Genomic DNA, 21,883 nt, shown 5'->3' with positions numbered 1-21,883 from the left:
ATTAGGTTCCTATTCCCATTCCCCCATGACACGAGTTTGTGTCAAGTGCAAAAAAAAAAAAAAACCAGCACAAATACGCTGAGATCCAACCTTGACAAGTCTTAGCAGCTAAAAATGCTTCAGTGATCTCAGTTCGTCAAAGGTTCATTCATTTATTCAGTAAATACCACACATTCCTATAACACGTAAGCTTTGCCACTCTTGATCACTGGTGTCCCTGGTGCTCAGAGTAAAGCTAGGTGATTAGAAGACACCCAATGAGGGCCAGCATGATGGCTCAGCAGCTCAAGGGACTTGCTACCAAGTCTGATGACCTGACTTTGACCCCTAGGGCATAGATGGTAGACGGAGAGAAGCAACTCTACGGACATTCACACGTATGCTCTGGCATGTGCAAGGGCCGTGTCTCTTTATTTATGAAGGGGTATATAAAAGTTCATTGCTTTCCTAGTTCTAATTCTGTCCTGGATTTTTTTTTTTACTTGGGTGGTGGGTAAATACATAAACTATATTGAAAGTAAAATTTTTTGTTGTTGTTTGTTTTTTTTTGTTTTTTTTTTTGTTTTTTTTTGGTTTCTGATTTGGTTTTTACTACATTTGATTGTTTTTTTGTTTTTTTTTCCCCCAAGCAATTGTAACAATTTAATATAAGAAAAGTTACATGAACATGGTGACCCTCTTATTTTTTGAGAGGATGACACAAACTCCATTTTGTCTCCATGTTAGGACCAGAACTGACTTTAAAAGAAAAGTCATCAGTCCCAGGAATTAGGCTGTAGCTCACCAATTCTTTTTTTTTTCAATGCAGTTTATTCAGGAACCTTGAACAATCCTCGGACCCTGGGGAAAGCCACCCCACAGCTTAAATAGCCTCTGGGTAGCCAACCCAGGCGTGCCATGTGGGCAATGCAGATAGGTCCACATACCTGGAAGCAAGCCAGATCCTCAGCCTTAGCCAAATGTGGAATTGTTCGTGACAGAGAGCACTCACCATCGGGAAGGTGGAAGGCGGAAACCAGCTCCATCTTTAAGGCATAGCATTCCGCAGCTCTCTACAGTTCCCCCTTTTTGTTTTAGACGCATCAGGCAAGAGTAGAGGTCTGATCTCTGATATTAGAAATAAATTGGGACTTTGTACCGATGTTCATTTAGGTGTCATCCACCCAAAGAGCATCAGACCCGTCCGATACCTTTTTCTCAGAGGCGGGACCTGGGGCATCAACCCGCATGCAATCAGACATGCTCTTCTCTGGGTCGAAAGCTGCTGACCCTGAGTGCAGTGCTTAGCCTCGCATCCTGAGCGTAACATTTTAGCTTTTCATGGTATCCAACCATGCTTGGGGAGACTGTCCTGCTTCAATGGCTGTAAAGGCCTGAATGATCATGGCTGCATCACACTGCTCGTGAAGCTTTAAAACTTCAATTCTAAGTGCACATTCTAACTATATGGGAGTTTGCTGAGTATTATAGACTTTTGGCCTGGTCAATTTTTTTGGTAGTGTTTTTTGGTTTTGTTTTTTGGTTTTTTTTGTTTTTTGTTTTTTTTTTTTTTGCAAGCTCTTTGCAATGAAGTGTATATATTTTTAAGGCTTAAATAGTTAAATAAACATGATTTTAAAAAATTATCTGGCTGGAGAGATGATTAAGAGCACATGCTCTTCTTACAGAGGAAGTTTCAGGTCCCAGCACCCCCGAGATGGTTCATGGCCATCTGTAACGGCGGTTCCAGGGGATCTGACATATTCATCTGGCCTCCACGGATACAAGGGACAAGCGTGCACATACACATGGAAGCAAACATTTAGGCACATAAACTAAAAATAAATAAATATTTATAGCATTTTAGGTGAAAATAGTCAATGAGAAAGAGTGGGAATTGTGGATAAGCAAATTGACTGCTTGTATTGAACTCCCCAAAAGAGATGGTTGGCAGCCACTAATTGAGAATTATGTCTGCTCTGGTAATGCTAATATACCAACCACAGAAACAAATACCACTATTTCTGGAAGATGCACATTTGCAGTCATAACTATCAAAATCTGGGGATTCTGCAACTATTGGAATATACATTGTGTACCATCAAAAGAAAAAAAAACTGGAAGCACCCACTTGGTTTAGTCTGTTCTCAACCCCAGAGTACTGACTGAATTGATTGGGCAAAGCAAGTAGAGGGGTTCAAATACTGCTGCCCCTTTCAACTCCTTTCCTGCTTCTTCTAGGGAAGGGCAATTGCCTGGCAGACACCCACAATACCGGGGAGGGGAATCAAGGCAAGTATGACCCAAAGTTGATTGGAGCCCATTCATGTCTGCTCTCCAAAAATCACCACGAAAATGACTTTACCTTCTTCAGATCCTTGTTCTTCCCTTACAGTGATCCTTCCTTGTAGGAAAATTGAGGCTAAGTGGTACTCTAAGAACATTCATTTTTCTCTTGCAAAATCACACCAAAAGGAAAAACTAATGCAGGTCTGTAGAAGCAAGTTTACTACCGCAGCCCTGGCCCAATCAAAGAGAGATGCCAACTGGCTGAACCAACGAATGAAGGAATGCCAGGGCTGAGCAGTATCCATGGTTCGTGTTGGATGGCTCACTGAATAACCCAGAACTTAAAACACCTTCTATAGGGTCTTAGCTCTCAAACTCTGAGGCTCGTGTTTCCATGCCCCCTTCTGCTTTTCTCCTGTGTACAGCCCGAACACTTTCTTGCTCTTTGCCAACTCTACTGGCCTCTCGGTTTACCTTATCAAACGCAATGTGGTCATCTCACTCACTGAGCTGAGTTTCTCTACTTCTCCTACCTCACTACCTCTGTGTCTTCCAAATAAATGCAGCTTGTTTAAAAAAAAAAAATCCACCCTTTTATGGTTCTCTTCTTTAAAAAAAAAAAAAAAAAAAAAAAAAAAAAGTTTGTTTCTCATTCCTGAAGCTGATTCTCGTATTTTCTCTCTGATGGCACATAATAAAATCTTCTCCTTATTAGTGTCATCTGTTATATGACATGATAGAAGGAAAAGTTCTTAGGTCTATAACCATTTGTCAACAATGGCTAACACCACTCACTTCCTGGTGGCCCAAATCCCAAGGGTCAGCCATAATTTTGCTCTCTGACTCTATCCATTCAGTCTCAGCTGGCTGGCTCAGAAGTCAACTCCTACCTCGAACCAAGCCAATCACATCTCTCCCAGGAAGGAGGAATATCCCAGTTCCCTTCAATGTGGCCCTTAGAACTGTAGCAAGCTTGAGGAACGTGAGGTCCCCCGGATGCTGACCTGCAAGAGGAAGGGTAGAGATGCATACGCTGAAGTAGAGATGAGGGAGAGAAAGCAGAGAGTGCTCCTGGGGTCCCAGAACTCCCACACTGCTTTCTGTCCTTTCCCTGAAGTCCTGCTGCAGCCTGTGAAACAGCCCTAAGCACTTGTAATCAGTCTTCCAGACTGTGACAGCTTAAGCCCGTACAAGCAGGTTTCTGTCATTTACAACTTAAGAACTTAAACAGCGATGGAACGGTCTCGTGGGATCCAGCCTGGACTGGCATGCTTGATTCATTTCCCGTCATTGGCTGAGAACTCTCCGAGTGCCAGGCAGTATGCTAATCACTGTGCAATATAGAAGCACCGTGCGGCTGTGAACTAAATCAGAGCTATACTGTAAAATCTGATTAAGTGACATTGTTGCTGCCATAGCACACACAGAGGCTCGGGGGCTGAGGGCGGCATCCACAGTGATACAAGTGGCACCTGGTGGTACAGGATAAAAACCAAGTCTGTTTGATTTGTGGAAGCTCCTCCCAACCTCTAAACCATAGCATATTTATGGTTTCATCCTAGGAAGGTGCTGGAGCAACTTCTTTGCTTGTGGATGACTTCTTGCTAGTGCGTCTGTTTCTCCCAGGTGCCGAACGGACTCTCAAAGGTGAGCTCTCTGCTCCCAGAACAATGGTGGGGCTCAGCAAGTCAGTACAAGAAACCCAGGGAGGGGAGGATGTGGGTGTCATGAAAAAGCCACTCACTGCTCAGGGCAGCCCCGCAGGACCACAGGAAACCACACCACCCATTTTCCAGGAATGGGGAAAAGGACAGGGGTGACCATCTTAGCCCTGGGCAACAGATGCATTTGGCAGTCTGTCACCCAAGAGACATCAGGCACAAGCTTTTGTGAAGGCAAGGTGGATGAAGGCGTGTAGCTTCTTGTCTTTGCTTCTGGACTCGCAAGGCAGTCGAGAGAGGTGTGCGGCCAGGCTGAGGACCAGACGTGGGAATGAACATTCTGAATCCAGTGCTCACAGGTGTAGAGTGAAGTCCAAGAGCCAGATGGAAGACCTACACATTCGAGACGCTTGGTCTCCTCTCTCAGCCTGAAATTTCATTGCTTTAATGGAGGGATTGTTCGGTCTTCCCACAAATATTCTTTGAGTTCCTCTGAGGCGGGGTAGATGGTGCTGGGCATGTGAATTCAACACGCCAGCTCTAGGAAGTTAACACACAAGGTGCAATGTGATTAAAAGGGGGGAAAATAGTCTATGGACTGCAGGGTTGGTGAAGGATCAGAACCCAGAAATATTTGGGGACCCTTCAAACTATCCAGATAGCAGGCTGAACCTGAAAAGTAATTTATATTACTTTTATAAATGTATATAATATCTTGATCATATGCACCATCCTTTTCCAGGAGGCCTCCCAGATCCATCCCTCACCCTCTAGCTCCCTCAACTTTGTGTCTTCTTAATTTTTTATAGTCCACCAATTCCAAATTGTGCTGCCATGTACTCGCAAGCATAGGCCTATCCACCGGGGTATGGTCCACCTACCAGTGGACCTTAAAAAGCCGATTCTCTCCCCCATGGCAGTTACTGCGGCAGTCCCGACAGTTGTGGCAATGGCTCCTCGGGTAGGAGTGAGGGCTAATGGGCCCCTCCCTCTTCTGTGACTGACTTGGTCTTACACATGGCCTCAAACTCCTGACCCTTTTGAATCAGCCTCCCAAGTGCTGGAATTACAGGGGTGCCCCGCCACATGCAACTTCGCTGTCACCAAGCAGACTGACAACCACAATATGTAGTTCTTGAAAGGATGAAAAAGAAAAAGCTTAGTCACTCGTGCTGGGCATCTCGAGGTCCTGAATTTATTTTGTATTGTATTCTTATTTTATTACATTTCTTTATTGTATGTGTGTGCTCATGCATGTGGGCATGTATGAGTGTGTGCATGCATGTCTCTATGTGTATGTGTGCATGTCTGTGTATCTGTGTGTGTGTGTGTGTGTGTGTGCTTTTGTGTGCCACAGCATGTATGTGGAAGCCAGAAGACAACCTATAGGAGTGAGATTTTTCACCACATGGGTCCTGGGATTGAACTCAGGGCAGGAGATTTAGCAGCAAACACTCTTACCCACTGAGCCATCCTACCAGCCCCCCCGAATTTCATAGCAAGTATGCAAAACTCTTCAAAAGTATGCATTTATCCTCCAATCAATTAATTCCACATCCCATAATTTATGCTAGGAAGAGACATAAATAAATATGTAGACAAAGGTATGTGTTCACTGTAACAGTGTCTGTAACAGTGAAGGTTCTAGAAACAGCTCAGTGTGCTGTTAAGAGCGGACTGGTTAAAGACACATGGTGCACTGGTAGAAACAGGAAACTGTCTCCCTCGGGAGTACTGCTATCCTGAGATACCTCAAAGCTTAAGAAAAGAAATGCTGGTCATGAAATGTTAAGTAGAAATGAAACAACATAGGTAGCTATGCAGCATGACCTTGAGTTACTTAAATACATGTACAGTGGGGAAAAAAGTGACACTTAAATGACACCAGTGCTTATTTCTAAATACTAAAAATGTATACTTGTTTTGTGGGCTTCTCCCGGTTTCTATCCAAAACACGGGCAGTCTTTCTGTAATCAGGAATAAACAGAGATTGAAATGAAAGTAAACGGATTGGTTGTTTTTGTTTTTTAACTTATTGTGGTCTAGCAGGGTCTACGCTTTATCACTCTTTGGACAAAGATATCTGCATTCAGGGTTGAAAATGCAAAAGAAAGAGGGAGGGAGAGGAAGAGAGGGAGAGAGGAAGGGAGGAAGAGAGGGAGGGAGGGAGGGGAAGGGGGGACTTGTCTTTGTCCATTTCAAACCTTGGTTTCTTCGCCATGATGTGGGCACCACAGGGCACGTTCATGTCGTGACACGGCCTCTGGCCTGGAGCCTTTGTGTCACAACATCCCTTGTCACACGAGTCGGCACAGTAGGTGCTACCTATGTTCTTGGAAGCGATTTCCACAGGGAGATGACTAGCAATTATCAGACTACCCACAGAGGCTGCTGCAGACCACATGACGATAAACCTTAACTGGGTGTCTTCTGGGTTACGTTATATTTTATCCAGATCTCTAAAGTCTCTGGGGCTGCCATTTCAGAACAGAAGAGTGGGGATGCAGATGAGGATTCAGGAAAGAATAAGAGCGTGTGAGCTTCGATGTCTTGAAGCCTGTGGTGACTCCAGACTAACAGACACATCAGACGCCATACAGTAAAGCTGCCCAGAGGAGGAGGTACAGGGGGTCCTCAAGAAAGTACTTGACACCCTAAAAATAGACATCTAGCTTTGCACTTTCAAAATGAGGCGAGCTATGACATAAAGCTCTCCCTCTTGCAGAGAGCAGCTCTGCTCTGTCATAGGGGCAGAATTCTTACATAAATGGTTGTTGAGGATTTCTTTTTTTCAGTTTCTTCTATTAATTCACAGTGTTCCGCATCAAAACACAAACTTAATTTTTTTTAATGTTAGTCTTTTTATGTTGAAGAAACCATATAAAGAATACTGAAGGTAACTTGGGAAAGAGACCAAAATTCACCAAGCAATACTTCGACATTACTGAAGTCACTGATTGATTCAAGTCAGTAAGCTGGTTCATATCAGGGACAGCAAAGTAAAATTCTTAGTCCATAACTTGGTTTCATCACTTACTAACTCTGTGACCCTAGGCAATTTATTTAAGCTCCATGACCTCAGTCTTCCCATCTGTAAAATGGGAGCCACAATAGACGCTGTGGTGAGAACAGGATGACCTCATGTGCTTCAAGCACCAAGAATGGTTCCTGACTCAAAGTTGGCTGTGGTTATTAGTGTGGCCCTGTCTCTTCTCCAAGCACATAGGTTTTATTGAATCCTCACCTCGGTGGGGTCTCTTTCATGGTTCTTCTCCATTATGCCAGTCATTAAAATACCCAGAGACAAGCTAAACGTTGTGAAGCGGCAAGCAGGATGTGTTGAAGAGGAGGACTTGGAGGGCTATAAGGTGTTGGGGAGATGAGTCACTCCCAAGGGACAAGGAGAGAGGGAAGCCAACACGAATGGTGGAGGTGGCAGTGGAGTTAGTCAGGACTCAGGAGACAAAAGCCCAACTCAAAGCACAGCTAAGAACAAAGGGATGAAATAGGCGTGCTCTCCCTGAGGGGAAAAGGGGAGGGTGCCTGGCGCAGCTGGACTCCGAAGCTCAAGTAGGATTGCCAGCTGTCTTCCCTGCCTCCCTGTGCCCTCCCTCCCCCGCCCCTTTCCTTAGCTGTCATGATGCCGAGGGAGATGAGCAAGCCTCCCAAAACCCCAGGCTTACTTGGGTCCTATTTGGCCAACCCAAAAGAAAGGAAGGTTCGATGTATCACAAATGAAGCAAGGGCTCTCATTGGCTTGTGTCCCCTAGCCATTGGTGTCCTCTAGCCATGTACAATAGGATTCTGTCTTTGGCGACCCCATTATGATCCCAAAAGGGGAGAAAAGAGGGGTAACAGTCCCAAAAGAAAGGTCATAGAGATGCAAACACAACACCGGTGATAGATGTCCCTTCATGAGGTTGTTTGGGTTAAGATTAGTCACTGAGTTGCCAGTTGTGATTTTTAGTCATCTTTCTGTTGCTATAACACCTAGCATAGTAAGTTTATAAAGCGGAAAGGTCCATTTTGATTTATAGCTTAGGAAGTTCTGGTCCATGGTTGCTTGACCCTGTTTTAGGCCTCTGACAAAGTTATCTCCTAAAGGCTATACCTCGGAGTGACCAAGCCATTTAACACACAGGCTTTGAGAGAAAAACTTATCCAAGCCAAGGAACCAACCCCATCCTTCCCATCACAATTCATGTCCCAAGCCTCATCTCATCTCTGTGAAATGTGTGCTTCTTGGAGTCTCAGAGGCCTGGGCTGCATGCACAGACAGAGGCATCCACTGGGTAGTCCTGTGTTGGGAGTCTGCTGAGTCAAAGGGCCCCCGGCAGAGGCTGCTCACCTGGCTTCTCTCCGCTGGGCGGTATTGGAAGATCTCCCGGCAGCTCCAGGCTGCCCGCGTGTGCGGTAATTGGAGATGGTGATGGTGAAATGTTCAGGGGAAATTCAGGTGCCAAATGCCTCTCCTAAAGGTGCATTGAACGTGCTGCTAATTGAGCAACCCAATAGCAGCCGTCTCTGGGGAATTTCCTAGCAGAGCCCTCAACAGCTCCCGCCCCACATGGGAGGAGGAATCCTCACTCAGGCACACTGGCTTGGCCTCCACCCCTCCCCAGCCGCACAACGCAAGCAGCTTGGTTTGTCTCGGGGCCTCCGGCTCCTTATCCATAATTGTAAATTTGATCTGAAGTGTCAAGATAATACTTATAAATGTAGGGGGTGGGGTTCTCATGTCAGTTTTGCTAAATTATGTTTTTCATAAAAGTACACTTTTATAAAACGGCTCCAAAGAGGTCAGACTAAAATGATTCAACTACCATTCCACAGCCTGTGTGTGTCGGCCCCTAGACACGCCCCCTTTTCTCACCTGGCGCTTTCGGAGCCTGTGCTCTCAGGTGACTGATTGTCCTTAACACACTCACACTTGTTGCTACATTTCACTTATCTGATGATTCCTTTCCTGAGCTACTGAACTGTTCTGAGTCTTTAGTTTTCTTTTCCTATCATCTTCATTTCACTGTATATGTCTAAGGCTACCCATACCACTTTAGGCACATACAGGAATCTTTATATTAAAGTTTTCGCTACCATTATGTGATAGATCTTTTCTATAGATATACTTCATGGCTTTTCGTTTGAGCCATCAGTTATTCACGAGTGTGCCTCTTAAGGTTCAGAACTGTGTGTGCTTATTAAAACTATTTTATTTCACTCAGGGAGGTAGAGGTGGTCAGAACCCTGAGTTCAAAGACAGCCTGGTCTGCAAAGTGAGTCCAGCATAGCCAAGGCTACCCAGAAAAACCCTGTCTCAAAAACAAACAAACAAAAAATCTATTTTATTCACCATTAAATTCCTACTTTTCACATAACAGAATACAAAAAAAAAAAAAAACATAGTAAATGATTGAAATGTATTGGAAGATATGTATGGAAAAAGAAAGAAGGGAAGACGGAAAAGAGAATGGTAAAGGGAAAGCTACCACCATGAGAAACAAACAGGCACTGAGCATGGTGACACACACCTGTATTCCCAACAGTTCAGAGGTAGGAGGATTGCCATGAGTTCAAGGTCAGACTAGTCTATTCTAACCCAGCATAGGCTGCTGTGTTTGTTATTTCCTACTGCTGTGGTAAAGCATCATGACCAAAAGCAACTTATGGAAGAGTTTATTTTAGCCTACGGTTCGAGTGAGAGAGGGACCATAGTGGGAGGGGTGGTATAGCAGCCAACACCTGAAGCAGGAAGCTGCAAGATCACATGATCAACTTCAAACACTAAGAAGAGCTGGAGAATAAGAAGTCAGGTAAAACTATGAAATCCCAAAGCCTTCTTCCAGTGGCTACTTCCTCCAACAAAACTGAACCTTCTGAAGTTTCCATAACCTCCCCAAACAGCACACCCAACTAAGAACCAAGTGTTCAAATATGTGAGCTAATGGGGCATATTTCTCATTTAAACCCAAGTGATACACTGTTGAAAGGAAGGGAGGGGGAGAAGAAGAGAGGAAGGGATGGAGGGAAGGAGTGAAAGAGAGAGGAGGGAGGGAGGAAGGGGGAGGAATGAAGAATGGGAGGGAAGGAGGGAAAAGAGAGAGAAGAGAGAAGAGTAGTGTTAATCAATGAGAAACATTACAGGGAGAAAACCCAGCTTCCTCCTCCTTTTGGTCCCCTATGGCATCTCTAGCAGTGATTCTGTCTCTTGCATGGTGTTTTCCCACAGTATAAATCATCATGGTTTAGATTTCTGGGAGCAGCTTAGACTCCAGGGATGGGAGAAGTAATGGATGAAAGATGGCAGTGGCTGCCTCCTCTTGCTAAAATCCAACTTAACTCATTTTCCGTATTAAATTCCCTCCCTTTAAAATATCCTATTCCTTGGCTGGAAATTGACTAATATAAAATCTGTTGATAGGTAGACTATGAATTGATTTTGAAGCCATTATAAAGGAAGGTATGAAAATGCCAGCAAAGAAAATACCAGCACAGAGATTGGACAATACTTACTAACCATAGAATAATCTGAGCCTCGGTTTCCCCACTAGCAACACAGATGCTAGCAATATCTATTTCATAGAATGGTTATAAAGAGAAAATGATTCAATATTTCAACTAAACAGGAAGCCTTCCTATGGTCATACTTAATAGAAATAAGATCAGAATTTTCAATTCAGTGCTCTCAATCGCCTGTTCTGGATGTTAAATCAAATTGTTCTTGAATTAGTTTCCTATGAAGGGGCTTCCTATCCCAGCATCGTGGATTTCTTTCCTTGGGAAATTCCATCCCCACAGGTGTCAGGTATGGTTGTTAAATGTAACTCAGGGTTCCTGACTCCCGGCACTATGTTGCCTTAGCAAAGACCCCAACACATAGCCCAAGGCCCTGGCACCTAGCAGCTACTTGAGACAGCCCAAAAGTACAATTAAGTGGAGTCTAAAGTCCATCTTGCCTGTTTGAAGTTGACTGCCCATACCTCCAACCCGAAGGCACCATGTCTCCAGCATCCATGCTAGAACCATTGTTGCCACCTGCTACCTGTGAGAGTGACGTTTGAGTCCTGGCCTGGTTTCTTTGGGTCTTACCTCTGCCCCTGAGAGAGACACTTTCTTACCCATCAGGATTGACATCGCCGACCATCCAGTTTTAGGAATGAACCACTGGGCCCTACCTATCCTGGACCCACAAAGGCAAGCTTGAATATACTACCCCAGCCAGGAGCATCATGGGATAGCATGGAGTGGCAGGACTCTCCATGCATCACCAGTTGGAACCTCCTACACGTTTTGCTTATCTGGCCTGTCCCAGATCCCAAGAAACAAGAGATATAGTTATATACATGGTCATCCATCCATCCATTCATTCATTCATGAAAACTACCAAACTCCAACATTGTTTCGCCTGTACATAGAAAAAAACCTGTGTTCCACTTCCTGTAGAAGAGAAACAACGCAGGCTCCAAACTGTCCCTTTAAGGACTGCTGGAGTAGTTTCCGTTGCTTTTTGCGTTTTAAAATTGCTCTCATTTTCTTCAGCCACGCAGGGGTGCCCCTAGCGAGCTTTTCTCCCTTAACTTCCAACGATGCCTTTATTCCACTCAACTGATACAGAATTCGGGGTCTGAGGAAATGTGGTTTCGATTTTGGGTTTGTTTTAACAAAAATGGGATCGTGCTGTATAAATTGTTTGACAGATTACCTTTCTCTATGGACACTCGGAATCAATCCATTCACGTCTGATTCTTCCCAATCATTGTTATCATACAGCGTGTTCAGGCATTCCACTCTTAATGAGCGAGAATACTTTCACAGACTTAGGTTGCAGACAGACAGGGGCTTATCTGGTACAGTATTGATAATACCGAAATCCAGTGTTTTCTGGAGTGGGTAGGGCAGCCATATCAGAAGCAGGCAGGTAACTGTCACAAGGACAGATGTTTGGCCCAGTTACACAGGCTAAATCGGAAACTCTAGGGGTGGCTCACAGAAACCTGTGTTCTAACAAGTCTTATCAGGGATTCTAACACACGCTCGAGTCTGAGATCCACGGCCCTAACTCACACCACGTCACTCACAGCCCACAAGCGCCATAGCCATTTGTCGACCCGCAGCAAACAATTGCAGGAATTGCAGCGGGGTGCCAGCTCCTTTGCAGCAAGTTTCCTGCCTCGGAAGACATCCAAGCCATTTCTAGACACGCAACGTCACAAGGAAGTGTTTCAGTGAGCCACACGGTGCTGTTAGTTCATTCACTCGCTCTCTACAGGACGTCTGGACTCCATACGCACAGACACAAATCAAACATTTGTCTGTCTACGTTCAGTATATTTAAGAAAATGACAAGCAAAATTTCTCTGGATGGCCTGGAAGCCTGGTGTGGTTCTATCAAGGGAAAACAAGGCTTCAATCAACTTAGTGTTCCGTCTACAAAAGACCAAGCGCCTGGAGACATGGAGTTGGAGGTGAGAAGAGTACAGGCACAATGTAGACAATGACAGGAGAAGGAAACGGGCCTGAATCCTAGACTTCCTCCCCATCCATTCTGCCCTTTGAGTCTCTACTTACGCATTTAAAATCAGTGACGGCAAAAAACCCCACACATAGGGCTGTTGGTCCAAACCACATTTTATAGCTTCTTGGGGATCTTACCAGTCAGCCTACTGTCAACACTTCTCTGCAGCTGTCAAGAGAAAGAAAAAGTGAAGGCAAAGTCAGTGAACCATCTCATGCTACCTTTGTGTCAAGAATTAGAATGGTTGGGACTGGAGAGATAGCTCGGTGGTTAAGAGCACCACCTGTTCTTCCAGAGGACGCAGGTTCGATTCCCGGCGCTCACATGATGACTCACCAACCACCTGGAGCTCCAGTTCCAGGGAATCTGATACCCTCTTCTGGCCTCCGTGGGTACCAGGCATACAAGTGGTGCACAGACATGCATGTAAGCAAACCATTCATACACATAAATCAAACCAAATTAAATTCTATTTGTTTGCTTGTTTGTATATGGGTGCTTGATGTCTGTGCAACATAGGTGTGTGCTTGGTTCCCAAAGGAAGCCAAAAGAGGGGGTTGGGTATTCTGGAATGGAGCTACAGACAGCTGTGAGCTGCCGTGGGGGTAGTGAGAATGGAGCCCAGGTCCTCTGAAAGAGCAGCCTGTGCTCCTAAGTACTCAGCCAGCTCTCCAGCCCCTAAATTAATTTTTTAATTAAAAAAAAAAAAAGTTAAAGTGAGTATTACCGCTGTCCTCTGCAGAAGGTGCCTAGGAGGCAAAGGTGGTGCTGAAGGTGAGAGTGGTCTTGGGGGAGGGTAAGAAGCCAGACGAGAGGCCCTGAGACTGGGTGTCCATTCAAGAGCTAGGAATGAGATGGTGGGTAGGCTGGCATAGGGGTTTCTAACTGGAGCTACAACTTGGGATCCCCTGGGAGTCTGTCAGAGCCCAACGGCTGGGGCTTGGTCAGAGTTTTCAGACTCAGTCTTGTAGAATGGTCCCTGAGAATCTGCACTTCCAGCAGGTCACAAGGGGAGACTTACTGCTGGCCTTGTTGCAAGCACCACTGCTTGAGTTCTTTGGGGCTAGAGTATTGCCAGACACAACTCTGATGGCTTCCTGTACTAACCCGAAGCCTGCTGGCTAATGACGGTGGATGAGTCTACCACACTCCACCCCTAAGCCCAAGGTAGTGCTGGCCCTGCCGCAGATGGCATGAGGCTTCAAGGTCACACCGACTGTTGACTCCCCTCAGCAGAGGAGCTGGCGAGTCAGGAAGTTTACTTCAGTGGTTCTCAACCTTCCTAGTGCTGTGACCCTTTAATGCAGTTCCTCCTGTTGTGGTGACCCCCAGCCACAAAATTATTTCATTGCCACTTCGTAACTGTAATATTGCTATGAATCGTCATGTAAATATCTGATATGCACAAGATCTGACCTGTGATTCTCCCCAACAGGGTCTCAACCCACGGGTTGAGAACCGCTGCTCTATTTCCCACTTAAACTCCTTGGCCAGAAGATGATAAATCACGTCCACTCGTGAACATGGACACATCTCACACAGAAAAAAAGTTCAGTCCTTAAATTAAAAGTTCCGGCCCCGTGGGAAGCTCTTGCTAGACACACAAATCAAACATGGAGGTTTTTTTTAGTGTTGAACCAACTGCTACACAAGATGTGTCCTCCCCCGCTCTCCATCCACAACACAAGCTTGCCACTGGGAAGTGGGTTAGCCCAGCCCCAGCCCTAGTCACTCCTAGAGGTAAAATGTGCTGTCTCCAGAGCATGCTATAGACAGGCTAGAAGAAGGGGCACAGAGTCTATGAAGAAGGTGCTTAACCCCACTCTTCCTTAGACCCCCTTCTTCTCATGACGCAGGTAAAATTTTATCACTCAGTCAGTTAAGTATTTGCTCTGCAAACATGACGCTCTGAATTTAATCCCAGGACCAATATAAATAAATAGATAGATAGATAGATAGATAGATAGATAGATAGATAGATAGATAGATAAAAGAACTAAAAGAACGGGTACAAATTTATAATTTCAGCACTAGAGAGAAGTGAAATCAGTCACATCCTTGGGTCATGCTAGCTAGCCAGCCTCACCTAATGTTCCTGTCTCACAAAAACAAGATCAAAGGCTCCTGAAGAATGATAACCAAGACTGTCTCTTAGCATGTATATCTCTCTCTCTCTCTATCTATCTATCTATCTATCTATCTATCTCTTTCTCTCTCTCTCTCTCTCACACACACACACACACAATAGAGCAGAACTACAGTACTTGGGCCAGATGGAGAAGCCACCCCTTACTAGTCATATAACCTTGATCCTCTGTGCCCCTGGGATTTAAGTACCCATTTCATTCAAGTCCTGTGTAACCCTCATTGTGCCTAGTCATGGTCAACATGGACAAGCAGCTCCTGTGATCACCCTTGCATTAGAGTCACTTGGTGAAGTTCAAAGACACACTAGAGTATTTACTTAGCAACAGGACATTTACCCTAAAGCTTTAAAGCACATAAGAAAAAAAGCAGGCTAATTTCGGTCCAGAATTTACATTGGGCCATTTAAAGGAGAAAAGTTAAGTTCAAAAAAGCTCACATATGACTATAATTAATAGCAACATATTCACTCTTGAAAATTGGTAGGAGGTTAGATTTTAAGGGTTCTCGCCACAAAAGAAAGTAATGAAGTATATGAAGTAACGCGTATGTTAATTACCCCAATTTAGCCATGCCAGGATGTGTACATCCATCAAAACAGCACGCTCATTGAAATAAATACATATGTTTGTTAACTAAAGCAAATGAAGTGCTTTAAAAATTTTTTTAGAAACAATATACATATATTTGTAATGTCCTTCAAAAAATACAAAGAGCATACAGGAGAAAATATAGCAAAGGCCCAAATAGCCTGCCCATTGAGGGTTTTGTAATGGTTTTTGTAGTCAGACAACTTAGTTCAGCAAAGACTGTTCTGAGTCAGCTTAGATTCCAAGAGACACGCCTGTCAAAGCACAGCTGGACTTCCTTTACACTCAGGGATGGGGAAGCATGCACTCATGTACACATGTCCACGTGACATGGAGATACACACACACAGGGACATAGACACACACATGGATTAGTGTGCTATGGCCCCTGGCTTTACTATGGCAGCCCCAGTCCCGCAAGCTCCTCCACTTTCCCCCCAGCTTCCAACTTCCTCAACCCCGGGTCAGTCCCATAGAATGACTTAGAAACGGGCATCGTTCCCCAGCAGGTTACTGGCATCTCCAAGGATGGAGGCTAAGCAGATAAGAGGCCAACGCAGACCTCTTCACCTTGCATGTACCACCCCAGATTCCCACCGTCCTCACTCTCTAGATGCTGGCTCTCTTTCCTTCCCAAATCCTTGCTTCCTTCCCAAAAAGTTCCCAAATACTTCCTTCCCAAAAACTCTGACTTCAGCCCCAAACATGAAAGCGACAGTCACCTATAGATTATAAGAACAGCCCCCACATTGCATAGAACCAAACCCTCCCAATAAGTTTGACATTATTTTGAGTGGTTTGCATCTGCTCTGAGTCAGTTCTTGATGGCCACAAGGACTTTGATCCAGTCTTCTTAATTTCCCCAGCTACCCCTCAGGAAGCCCTTCTGTAAGGGCCTCCTCTACAGATGAGCAGAGTAGGGATTAGAAGGGCTAAGCCATGTGTACCCCAACTAGTAGGCAGACAGTGCTGGGGCTGGAATGCGATGTGGGGACTTCTCAGACTCCAAAATTCTCTTACCTATTGTGATGTTTTAAAAAGAAAACTGGGCTCCATGAGACGATTTACACAAAAACAGGTTAATGCCTGTGTCCATGTCAGGCCCCTGCTCCTAATATCCACCTCTCCACCCCAGTTCCCTCACTGCTTCAGAAAAAAAAGGCATTCTCTACCAGTGCCTGTAATCTACAGAGAGAGGGTGGTGATACTTTTACTTTTGTCCCTCCAGACTGTGCTAGAGCGGCAGTTCTCAACCTGTGGGTCACGACCCTTTTAAGGATCACATATCAGGTATCCTGCATGTCAGATATTTACACTACAATTCATAAAAGTAGAAAAATTACAAGTATGAAGTAGCAACAAAGTAATTTATTTGGGGCCGTCATCACAACATGAAGAACTGTATTAAAGGGTCGCAGCAATAGGAAGGCTGGGAACCACCGTGCTAAAAGGTCTCAATGGGTTTCCATTTGTTAATCTATAAGAGAAGGGGAAAGTTTCCTTGGAAGTTTCTGGCCTTAACTCAAAGCCCCAAAGGAAATTCCCACCATAACCAGGCTGTTTCTGCATGAAGGCACACAGTGGCAGAGTTTGTCTTCTATTGCAGGAGGATGGGGGACAGACTCCTGCTGCAAGGGGCAGAGAGAGGCAAAGAGCAGAGGGAAAGAGGCAGAAAAGAAAACTGACTAGACTGAAGAAAACAGTAGAGAAAAGGAATTGAGGAAATGGGGACAGCAAAAGAAAAGTAACCCAGAGACGAGAGCAAGAGAAAAATGAGCAAGGCAAAAAGAAAGAAAGAAAGAAAGAAAGAAAGAAAGAAAGAAAGAAAGGAAGGAAGGAAGGAAGGAAGGAAGGAAGGAAGGAAGGAAGGAAGGAAGGAAGGAAGGAAGGAGAAAGAAAGGAAGGAAGGAAGGAAAGAAAGGTAGGGAGGAAGAGGGTGGAGGGAGGAAGGAAGGAAGAGAAAGAAAGAAAGAAAGAAAGAAAGAAAGAAAGAAAGAAAGAAAGAGAAAGGAAGGAAGGAAGGAAGGAAGGAAGGAAGGAAGGAAGGAAGGAAAGAAAGAAAGGTAGGGAGGAAGAGGATGGAGGGAGGAAGGAAGAGAAAGAAAGAAAGAAAGAGAAAGAAAGAAAGAAAGAAAGAAAGAAAGAAAGAAAGAAAGAAAGAAAGAAAGAGAAAGAAAGAAAAGGAAGGAAGAAAGAAGGAAGGAAAGAAAGGTAGGGAGGAAGAGGAAGAAAGAAAGAAAGAAAGAAAGAAAGAAAGAAAGAAAGAAAGAAAGAAAGAAAGAAAGAAAGAGTGAGAGAAAGAGAAGAGAAATGAAAAGAAAAGAAAAGAAATGAAAAGAAAAGAAAAGAAAAGAAAAGAAAAGTTAGACAAAAAGAGAAACAGAAGAGAAGGGACAGAAGAGCTTCATGCTCTTTGAGGGCCTCCAAAATGGGGATCAAGACAGCCTTGAAAGGAAAGGAGGAGCCTTGGGTCCTGGCCCTGGCTTGCTGGCCACTGGCCACATTTGACACACCACTTAAGGATAGACGTCTGCCTCTGAGTCAGCTTCTTTCTTCAGGGCCTGCCTGCCCCACCTCTTGAGCTACTGTTCTAGGATAATTATAGAAAGCCTGCCGGACTGGGGATTTATGAGCCTGGGGAAAGCCTGACTCTGGAGGGGGAGGGAAGATGTGAGGAGAGGCTGGTCACAGCAACCCATGGGGCATGTTCTATTACCTGTCCAAGCTGATGGCCAGGCCACAAGTGCCAACTTCTCCATCATTCAGGCAAGCTTGCTACCCTCCCACTAGCCGCCTTCCACCTACCTCTCTGCATCTCTTCAACTCTTGCCAACTGCTCTCTGCACCTGCCAATACTTTATCCTTTCTGATGCCTCCTCCATTGACCTGCCTGTCAACATCTGCTCACTACCTCCACTCATCCATCAAAGCATCTATCCATCAAACGTCCATGACTTAGCCCATGTCTCCTCTGTCTACCAGCTCCTATCCCCAGCTGCCAACTCCATTTCAACCTCTCTCATAGGCCAGATTTTTCCCACCCTCATAATCAAGTAATTCAGCTTTCTCAGAATCTTCAGCCACCATTCCCTCCACTTTTCCATCAACCCCCTTTATCCATCAACCAGTGCCTGTATCACACAACCTCCTCTCCGCCTGACATCCTTACTCTCCATGGACCATGTTTCAATTATCTCCCAAAAGTCTCCATCCATCCACCAACTTCCTCATTTTTCTAATCTCTTCCTTTCCTCCAACGCCTCACCTGCCAGCCCCTCTATCCTTCCCCAGATTTGCCACCCATTTGCCAAAATTTCCAACTTCTCTGTGAACATTCTACCATTTCGATTAACCATTAAAAGCCATATACCAACACTTCTCCTTGGTGGTCTATGCCCTCCCTCCAATCTGTGCATGCATACAGTCATGCATCCATGTCTAATCTATGAACATCTACCCACCTCCACTGCCTCATCTATCCATCCATTAGAGAACCTCTCCTTACACTGTTAACAACCCTTACCCTTTATCCACTCAGTCCTTAACATCCCAGCCGCCTCTTAATGCACTCATTGACTTTAACACTGTCCTCAACCAGCCCCAAGGAAGGTTCTACACACAGAAAAGGGGTTGTGTGTAGATTGATATATAAGCTCAATTCAGAACACACTGGAAATGGAACTCAATCTGGTGCTCCCTGGCTTGGTCACAGCTTTGGGAGGGTCCATGCAGCCACAAAGGAAGCTGGACAGAGTAGAAAGGGAAGTGGGGGAAAGGTCCTCTCACCTCTTTTAAGGACGCTGGTGGAGTTAATTACAGCCAGCTCTGCACCCTCCCAGCTAACTGGACAGCACAGAGGAAGCCTCGCCCCGCTGGTTCTGCCCTGGCCTGTCCTACCTACCTTAATAGTCACGTCCAGGACAGAGCTTCCTCCTCTACTTACTTCCTAAGATTCTAAGACACTTCCAAAGAGCCTCCAGAGGCAAAGCTATACTGGACCAAAGACTGACCATAATTCAGCAGCCCCATGCACAGCATGAGCCAGTTAGCTCTGTGGTACCATCTCACCTCTGAAACAATGAATCTCTGGACTGCTTGAGGCCCAGATTCAGACAAGGAGTGTTCTCAGATCTGGACGTGTGTCTGTATTCTCTGCTTGTCCTTCCTAGCTGTCATCTCACGTCTCTGGGTTACGGTGTCCTCTTTTATAAATACGTTCCTGTCTACTGCATGGGGTTGTAGGAACAACGCAGGCCTCTGAGTGTAGGCCTGACCCACGGTAGACCCTATCGCATGTGCACAGGGCCTAAAGCCTGGTCTTCTCTGAATATAAGGAACACAGGACAGATTTCTACCCTAGCCCAAGTTGCTCGTTCTACAAGGCTAACACTCTACAACTTCCACCACCCCCACATCACACACACACACACATGCAGACACACACACACACACACACTGAAAAAAAAATCCACTTTAAAAAAAAATCTGTTTTCAAAAGACTTTAAATGTCTGCAAATATTTGACATAGAGTGGATGTTTACTAGGGCCAAAATCATTTTTCTCCTACAAATCTCAGCCCCTTCTTGTGGCCTGTGCCAGCCCACAGCCAGAAAACAAGCTGACAAACAATTGCACGAGTTTCTATGACTCGGGTTTCTAGAGTGGCATTCAGCAAGTGAGCTGTCTAATTGCTTCGGATATCTAGAAAAGCTAATTAAGGTAATAATTCTTGGCACTTGTATAATAATAATAAAAATAATGACCCTTTATATGTAAGAAACACCTTTCATCCAAGGATCACAAAGCCTTTACAAACATTAATTAACCCTCACAACTCAGCTGTGAGGTGGGTGTAATTAGCCCCGCTTTGTGGCTGGGTGAACTGAGGCACAGAAGGAAGGAGCCAGGCGTATGGTGAGGGACACTGCATTCCCTGCTGGGAGCTGGCTGCTTCGGAAAGTTCCAGAACCTGCTCAGGAGCTCCGGAGACTCCCTAGGGCCTGCTGTCCCAGGACCACCCTATCCCTCCCTGAACTCCAGAACTCCCTGTCAGGATGGCCACGGCAAAAAGCACAATTCCAGGACTGTGCCCGGCTAGTTGCCCAGAGCTAGACCCTTCCATTCTCTGGGCTTTCATTTCTTTTCCTATCAACCAAAAGGGTTGGGTCCCATGGTCCTCACACTGCCGCTATGCAGCCATATCCATCTTGTCGTTCTTGCTTCACAGGCATACATTTGGGGTCTTGAAGTCAGCAACCAAAAGCCAGATGCAGCCAGCATTCCTCAACAAATGGATTGCTAGATTTATCCAATGAAAACACTAGGTAGGCAGTAAGACATAGGTTTCAGAAAAATAAAAGATCATCTTTTAAGTATCCACCTTGCTAGTTTGGACTTTATTTAATGTTGAACATGATTTGTTTTTCTTTTTTATCCAAAGTTCAGATTTAACTGCCTGCCCTGTATTTCTTCCATATAGCTGGCTCATCAGGCTCCGCATCTTGGAGTTTGCTCTCAGGTCACCTTAGCCTAGCCCTGGGAGGTAGAACTACGTTCAGCAGCCTGCCCAGAATGCTGCATTCCGAGTATTCTTGGATCTCCCTGGATCTTCCATTGACACCCCTTGCAACTCCCTAGCACTCCCAGGATGAAGGCCTAACTCCTTGATAACATCCCTGCCAGGCCCCACAGAAGCTGATCAAGCATTTCACCTTCTTGTCCGCCCACTGGCCCCATCAAGTATATAGCAAGGCTCAGAGTGGTTGGCTGTGCCCAGTACCCAGACCTCCTTCTCTCAGGCCTTCCAATATCTACCTATGCTGATCCCTCAACCTGGAGCGCAATTCTCCATCTTTTCTTTTTCCATACCTAGTGAATCTTAAGGCTCAATTTCATCTCTACTGAGAAGCCTTTTGTCCATAAACAAGGCCTCTGCTGTGCCATCAATCTCCTGTGTGTGTTTGTGTGTGTGTGTGTGTGTGTGTGTGTGTGTGTGTGTATGTGTGTGTTTTATACTCCGTCTTCCATTTGCATCTGGTACCGATTCCTGGCCCCATACTTAGCATATACTAGTCCCTCTGCCTGGAATTCCAACCGAATCATCTTCTACAATTAACTAAGTCATTCATTCATCCATTCATTCATTCATTCACTAATTGTTAAACATTTACTGTTTTAATCACACTTATCATCCTCACACTAGCGAAATGACCTTATAGTTCCAGGTCAGCAAAGTTTTGCTGCAAAGCACCAGGGGGAAATATTTGGGGACCTAAGAGCCTTAGAGTCTGTGTCACAACCACTCAGCTCCACCACTGTAGCATGAAAGAAGCCACAGAAAATGCATAAACACATGGGTGTGTTTAAGGCAGTGTACCAATAAAACTTTATACAAGCACTCGATAGGCCGCGCTCCTGGTCTATTGTTAGAAACATATTGAACAAATAGCATTCTAATGCCCGCCCTCAAAAGAAGATAAATAACAAACTCTTTTTCTCAGCCCTAGGATGAAGTCAGGGCTTTGCTTGTGCGGGGCCACCTCTTCAGCCCAGGCTCTTTCTTAAACTATATGAAGGTGGAAGAGTCTGCTCCAAGTCCTCCTAGCTGAGAGATCCATGTCTGTGGCTCATGCCAGCTCTGAAAGTGTGGATTTCCAGCTCCCATTCAAGGCTGGGCCAGTCTTCCCCACCAGAAATGACGCTGGCTG

General features: G+C 45.1%; 1 long non-coding RNA gene across 1 annotated transcript in view; it reads right to left on the bottom strand.

Moving 5' to 3' along the window:
- The window catches only part of LOC132653536 (uncharacterized), a 63,263-nt gene that overhangs the window by 40,138 nt on the left and 1,242 nt on the right, over positions 1-21,883 (bottom strand). Inside the window, exon 2 of the long non-coding RNA XR_009591266.1 lies at positions 20,358-20,364. This is a non-coding gene — a long non-coding RNA (uncharacterized LOC132653536). The remainder of the gene's footprint in view (positions 1-20,357; positions 20,365-21,883) is intronic.

This window comes from Meriones unguiculatus, chromosome 4 (assembly GCF_030254825.1).
Source record: "Meriones unguiculatus strain TT.TT164.6M chromosome 4, Bangor_MerUng_6.1, whole genome shotgun sequence".
NCBI lineage: Eukaryota > Metazoa > Chordata > Mammalia > Rodentia > Muridae > Meriones > Meriones unguiculatus.
The sequence above is the reverse complement of the archived record's forward strand: the minus strand, read 5'-3'. Positions and strand labels throughout refer to the sequence as shown.